This window comes from Elephas maximus, chromosome 17 (assembly GCF_024166365.1).
Source record: "Elephas maximus indicus isolate mEleMax1 chromosome 17, mEleMax1 primary haplotype, whole genome shotgun sequence".
Lineage (NCBI taxonomy): Eukaryota > Metazoa > Chordata > Mammalia > Proboscidea > Elephantidae > Elephas > Elephas maximus.
In genome coordinates this window covers 18168049-18175247 of record NC_064835.1, presented here as the reverse complement: position 1 = coordinate 18175247, position 7199 = coordinate 18168049, and the positions used below count along the sequence as shown (strand labels likewise).

At 39.6% G+C, this 7199-nt stretch overlaps 1 pseudogene; it reads right to left on the bottom strand.

The window, feature by feature from the left end:
* Window positions 1-1066: 1066 nt before the first annotated feature.
* Window positions 1067-6887, bottom strand: LOC126061007 (putative olfactory receptor 10D4; annotated as a pseudogene).
* Between the last annotated feature and the right edge of the window lie 312 nt (window positions 6888-7199).

Genomic DNA, 7199 nt, shown 5'->3' with positions numbered 1-7199 from the left:
ACCCTAGGAGGTAGTCTACTCTGACACATGGGGTCACTATGAATCAAAAATAGACTTGCTGGCACCTAACAACAATAACAAAGGAGCCTCACCCATTCCATCATGGAGAGCTCAGAATTCAGCCACAGAAAAGGAACATGCCCATGATTCTGAAAAAGGTGCCTCTATCTTAGAAAAAGATGACTATGAGATTATGCAGGGCAGGATTTGGAGCTCTTAATTTCTTTGTACTTTAATGTACAACAAAAAGGTATTTCATATTTGTATTTTAATTTTTTCTGAAAATTTAATAATAAAAATCATATTCAGAGTTGATAGTCATATGCAGTCTAATGTTGTTAGCCTTATACTTGGCATATTTTAACAGTGTTGTATGTGCTCATGTTATAGCTTGCTCTATTGAGCTATACTGAATACCATGGCTAGACAAAATCTGTGATGAGAAATAGATTAGAGAGTGCATTTTTGACTGAGGGTACAGCATGACCTTTACATTAAGTCAATGCACATTCTTTTCTAAGAAGAGCCATGCAGGACTGTCTGCTTCTCTTCAATGATCTCAAATCTACTCAGCTGTCTCTGAGTTGCTTGGCAACAAGCTGGCGGAAGTTGGTTTCTCACTCTCCCCCAGCAGAAGTGGGGAGGGCAAGTCAAGATGTTGCTGGTTCTAGGGTTTTAGAGGGAAAAAAACAGGATATGCTCTTGCATTCTTAACCCAGTTTTATTAGTAATAAAACTAATATCATGTTTTGATCCTCAATAACCCAGTGCCGTCGATTCTATTCAAACTCATACCAACCCTATAGGACAGAGTAGAACTGCCCCATAGAGTTTCCAAGGAGCACCTGGTGGATTCGAACTGCCAACCGTTTGGTTAGCAGCTGTAGCACTTAACCACTACGCTACCAGAGTTTCCTGATCCTTAATAGGATCCTTATATTTGCTTATCAATTGTTAGTACTCAGAGATGAGGAAATGGACAGAAAGTGATAAGGCTTCCTCAGTATACATTATTATATCATCCTATCCTCAGGTTGTTATGGTATTTCACACCAGGCAAAGTTATTTACAAGCAAATGGAAGGATTTATGAAGCACAATTCAAAAACTTTACTTAAAACTTTTCCTAACCTCAGCCTAATATGCATAAAGAGACATCACAAATACTCCCGTAGTACACATCAAGCTAAGCTGTATACTGAACACCTAACAACAGAGAGTAATTCTCCATCAATCATCAGAGCCTCTTTAAGTGATAGAAGCTATTGCCCATGAGAAATGAGCATCTCTCCTCCTCTCTTCCACCTTTTGAGTAATTCCATTACAACATGCTCAGATAGGGACTAAGGGCCTGCCTTAAGTTTTTCACCCTTCCACTTAGCAGGTCATCCATTAAGTCCCATCTAGACACATTAGCAGGAAAGACCAACAGCTAGAAAAAGAAATCATCATTAGTAAAGTACAGGATCAGCAAAAATGAAAGAAATCCTCACTGAGAAGGATTGACACAATAGATGCAACAGTGGGCTCGATATCAAAGATCATGGAGATGGGGCAGGACTGGACAACTTTTCATTCTGTTATACATATGGTTGCCATGGGTTGGAGGTGGATCAATGGTAACTAAAAAAACAACAAACTCTATTTCTTAATTATTTGTTCTTAATTATCGCTTGCCCTTCTTTTTTTTTTTTCTTCCTAGATTTTACACCCTTATCACACATCAGTGGTCCCCTAAATGGAACCACACTCTCATCCAACTCAGCCATCTGTCCACACTGATTCATATTACCTTTTTGAACAAACACCATCTGATTATGCTGCTCACCAATGTCTCTCCACTGCCTTCAGTATGAAGTGCAAACCTGATAGCACACCCTTTAAGGCCCTTTATCACCCGATCCCTGCAGACCTTTCTATTCACATCCCTGCCACTTCTCTCCTCATATTCCTGACTTCAAAGGCATGAAACTGAGTTGCCATGAGTTGGACCTGGCTCAAGAGCAACTAACGAACACAACAAACTATTTCTTAAACTATTTTTTCTTAACTATCACTTGCTTCCCTAGGTATCACACCCTCATCACACGATGGTCCCTGAATGGAATCCCTACCATGCTCTCTTCCAACTCCAGCTTCTGTCCACGCTGATTCATATTACCTTTTAGAACACCATCAGATCATGCTGCTCAACAATGGCTCTCTACTGCCTTCAGTATGAAGTGCAAACTTGATAGCAAATCCTTTAACGCCTTTCACGGCCTAACCCCTGCAACCCTTTCTATTCACATCCCTGCTACTTCTGTCTTCATCCTCTTGACTTCAAAGGCATGAAGCTGAGTTGTGTTTCCTGGAACACCCTGTGCTCTGGGTCTCAGAAGGTTTGATAAACCAGCATAAATTCTCCAATTCAGACTCTTCTTGAATGGCACTTTTTCCATGATCTTGATACTGGAGAAGTGACTTCTCCTCTGAGTCTGTCTAGCTTGTATATGTTGTTATTGACGGTCTTCCTTCAGCAGCATACTCTAAAGATAGTGAGAAGTACAGACCTGCATTTAGTTCCCAGAGACACTACTTACTGGCTGTGGGAAATTGAGCTTATTACATCCTGGGCCTCAGTTTTCTCCTCTTCGGTTCTGAGTAATAGCACTCCCTCATCTGGATGTGGACAGGCTTTAAAAAAAAAAAAAAAAAAAACCCGTTGCCATCGAGTCGATTCTGACTCATAGCGACCCTATAGGACAGAGTAGAACCGCCCCATAGAGTTTCCAAGGAGCGCCTGGAGGATTTGAACTGCCGACCTTTAGGTTAGCAGCGGTAGAACTTAACCACTACACCACCAGGGTTTCCCGTGGACAGGCTTAGATAGCATCAATTAAGTACCCATTCTACTGCTGGCTCGTAGAAGGTAAAACTGATTCTTAATTATTTATTCCCTTTTCTTTTCTTCTTAGCTAGGGTATGAGATCCTTGATGAAACTGTACATCTCCGATGCCTAACACAATGTCTTCACATAATGAACATTCAATAAATGCTGGACAAGGTAATGAAATGTGCCATTAATAAATATACTCATAAACCAGTATCAACCAACAAATGTTTATTATGATGTTCAAGGAATTAATCTGTGTGGTTTCAGATTTACAAAGCAATTCAAAATATCCTTTGAAGAAAAGATGGGAACATATAAAATGAACATAACTATTACGGCTATTAAACTATTGTACATAGTTACACTAGCCAATTAAATGATTCTACCCATAATCAGGGTCTCCAATTAAAACTGATTCTACAAGGAAACCACTTCTGTTTCTTACATTAGGCAAGACTTTCCTTTTACAGGCACCTGTTACTGACTCCTCTCCACAAGCAAAAAGCACAAAGTGATGCCCGCGTTAACCCTTTTGTGAATGGCCAAGGGCTGAAGACAGCATTTTATTATCTGGTTCTTATCTTTTTAATGATATATCCTCTTGGAAAATGTTGTCTTTGGGGGCTTTTGTTTGTTTCTTTGGACTTCACACTCTGTATATATATTTTTTTCCTTGAAAAACTTCTTTGTGTTTGAGGGAAGTTTCTCTTCAATGAACGTTTTACCCTTCAGGGCAGAAATGTCCTCCCTGTACGCATAGAGAATAACTGTTCAGGATAAAGCTTGTGTTCAAATTTCAGTGAGTTTTGATTATTTTTAACACTAAAATGCAAAATCAAACCTGTTCCTGTTGAGCGAGCCTGGCCCATAGTGACTCCATAGGACAGGAGCAGCTGGTGTATTTGAACTGCCAATATTTTGGTTAGCTGCTGTAGCTCTTGAGCACTTAATTGTTTGTGCTACATAGGGGCTCCTATATAGAGTGGTGCCCACATTTTAAAGCAATCATGACTAGCTATTTGAAGCTGTTGCTCTCAAAAGACGTTCACACATGATGGTGCCATCAGAAACCGTGAGCATCACAGACCTCTCTCACACAGTCTAATCATCATTTCAACCATCCTTTCCCCTATCAGTTCAGTTCTGGAATCGTTATTGCTACCAACTAAGCCAGAATCCATTTGACAGCAGGCTTGGATTTTTTTTTTTTTTTTTTTTTTGGTTTAGTCAGTGCAGAGGAGAACTAGGTTGTGTTCACTCTAATAGTGACATCTGCTGGCCAATATGGGGCATTTCGCTGTGATTCAGAAGCCAATCTGACTGGCAGGGTTCAAAACTTAAAGTAGTACTGGAAGTAGAGGTCACTCCCACTACAATCAGAAATTAGAAGGTCCTTGGACATGCCCTACGCCCTCCCCACCTGTAGCCAGTTTCTTCTAAATGGGTTACTAGGACAATTTTTAGATGTTAGAGAATCCTTAAAGATGATCTGGTCTTACCTCTTTATTTTATAAATGTTGGGAACCAAGGCCATCAAGGTACTTGTCTGGGGCCACACAAAGTATTATTAGTGGAATCACTGTTAGTACCCCGGTGTTTTGCTAATTCCTAATTAAGCACGTTTGCATTAGACCATATGGGAAAAGACATTTCTACTCTTTCTCACTTTCTCATCTGAGACCACTATAAAAGATCACTGTTACTATTACCATATTTTATGCAAATAGCACATGTCTTCTACATTTGCTTGCTAAATGCTTCATCCTCTCATTTTCATAAGTGCTGCCATGGTAACTTTTTTATATGTTGCTGTAAAATATTAGGATAGCACACTTACAAAAATACTTGCTGGGGGTAGAGGGAAAGGCTGGCAAACAAATGTAGAAGGCCTGCCTTATTTGCATAAAAATAGGATACACCCCTCTGCCTTAGGAGCAGTAAAGTCACACAGATACACACAGACACACACACGCACACTGTCACAAAACAGTTTCTTAAATCAGAAATCTTCCCGAAACAAATGAAATACTCTAAAACTCTCCAGAACCTATGAAAAAAAAATATTAAACAATAATTATCATCTTTACTTCAAACTTTTTCTATTCTAACAAGAACACTCTATCGCCTTCAGCGAATAAATACCTCAAAACTAAATAGAATTAAAAAAAAAAAAGAGTAAGCCTCATTTTTTGTATAAATAAATTTATTTATAACTCCATTTTGCTGAGGTTAACAGAAGCTGAAATCTCTGGAATGTGTCAAAGACTAGGTGACTCTGAAAGATAGAAACCTTCCCTTTCATGCATTGATATCATGCAGAGTAATTTTATACATGTTGCTAAAAGTATCAATTTAACTCTAGCATTATTTATAGAAAATATAGTCATGAAAACTGTTGAAGTTTTGAATACTATTAGGTTATGAAAACTTTTGCTTTTGCAAATTTTTGCTTAAGATTATTGAAAAAGGAAGAAAATAAGAGAAAACTTTTAGTACTGCTGATAAAAAAAGTGACAAATGACTGAGATTCTTACTTTCCTTGCAAATTGAGACTCACAGATTGAGAAGAGACCTAATCTAGTTTACGTCATATAGCTCCAGATTTTTTTTTCTTTTTAGCAAGTTGGAGAACATTCTATGCAAATACAAAAGAAGTTCTTGGGAGAAATATTTGTTACAATTCCTGTAATACACAGGCTGCATTAGTACAAGGGTAAGACCCAAGGTTCACATCCCAGCTAGGCAACTTTCTAACTCTGTGACACCAGGAAAGTTTCTTAACTTTTCAGTGCCTTAGTTTCCTCATCAAAAAAAAAATTGGGATAATAGTATTATTTATTTCATAGGATTGTTGCGGTAATTACATATGTCAGGATTTGTAAACAGCACAGAATAGTGCCAGACGTGTGGTAAGCAATGTGAGGGGTTTTGCTGAAAAAAAAATTGTATACATATAAAAACAAAATTCACACTAGACCTTATTCACCCTAGTATTTTGAGTGTTATATCCATTTAGCAAACACGAAAAGTATAAGCCTAATTGCCCCAGATAAACAAAGGCAACAGTGTGATATAAAAGCTTACTCCCAAAAAGTATGTCCTCCTGGGATTTGCATTTTTCTCAGAGCCAGCTTCACATCCTTGTTTCTCAAGGTGTAAATCAAAGGATTAAGGGAAGGGGTAACAATATTATTCAATACCTGAACCACAGTATCCAGTCATGGGCTGGAAGCAGGCCGCAAATAAATGAGCACCACAGGACCATAGAAGAGCAGGATGCAGGTCAGGTGGGCACTGCAGTTTGAGAAGGCTCTGCGCCCGCCTTCTGATGAGCTGATTCTCAATATTGAGATACCAATGCGAGTATAAGAAGTGAGGACAAGAAGGAAGCACATGAGAGCAACAACACCTATGTTGGTGAAACTCACCATCTGAGCCAGAGAGATGTCAGCACAGGCTAGGGACAGCATCACGGGGATATCATAGAAGAAATTGTCCACCTCATTGGGGTCGCAGTAGGATAACTTAAAGACAAGGAATGTGAGGACAGAAGCATGCACACAGCTCCCCATCCAGGTGCCCAGAGCCAAGATGGCACACACCCGATGCCTTGTGATGACCGAGTATTGCAAAGGGTGGGAGATGGCTGCAGAAGAGTCATAGGCCATCACAGTGTACAGAAAACACACGGTGCAGCCCAGGATATGGTAAAAGAAGAGCTCAGTTGCACAGCTCTGGTAGGAGATGGTGTGGCTGTGCCCCATTAGGCAGAGCATAATTATGGGGGAACTCATTGAAGGGAAAAATATGTCAAACACTGACAGGTTTCCCAGGAAGAAATACATGGAGGGTGGAGGTTAGAGGAAGTGAGGATGACCAGAAGAATGAGCAGGTTCTCTACCAGAGTGAGAAGGTACAAGCCCAGGAATAAGACCAAGAGCACGTTTTCCAACCCGTCTGTATAAGGGATTCCCATCAGGAGGAATTCAGTAACTGGAGTGTGATTCCTCATCGTCGTGGCCACTTAGTCCTAGAAGATCAAAGAATGGCCTCGCTGAGGTGAATGCCTTCATAGGACCCATTGAAATTGATGATACCTCTGTAATGTGAAGAAATTTAAATAAGAATCAGCCCTATTCTGTTGTCACTTCATGGGTGACATCGGGTAAGCCATACAGTTGTTTTTCATTTGTTTCCTCATAAATAAAATGAAGGGAAAACACTAAAGGCAGTATAGAATAGAGGGCAGAGAATAAACTACACAGTCAAATATATCTGAGTTTACATGCCATATCTGCCCCCCTGACTCTGTGATTTCAGATAA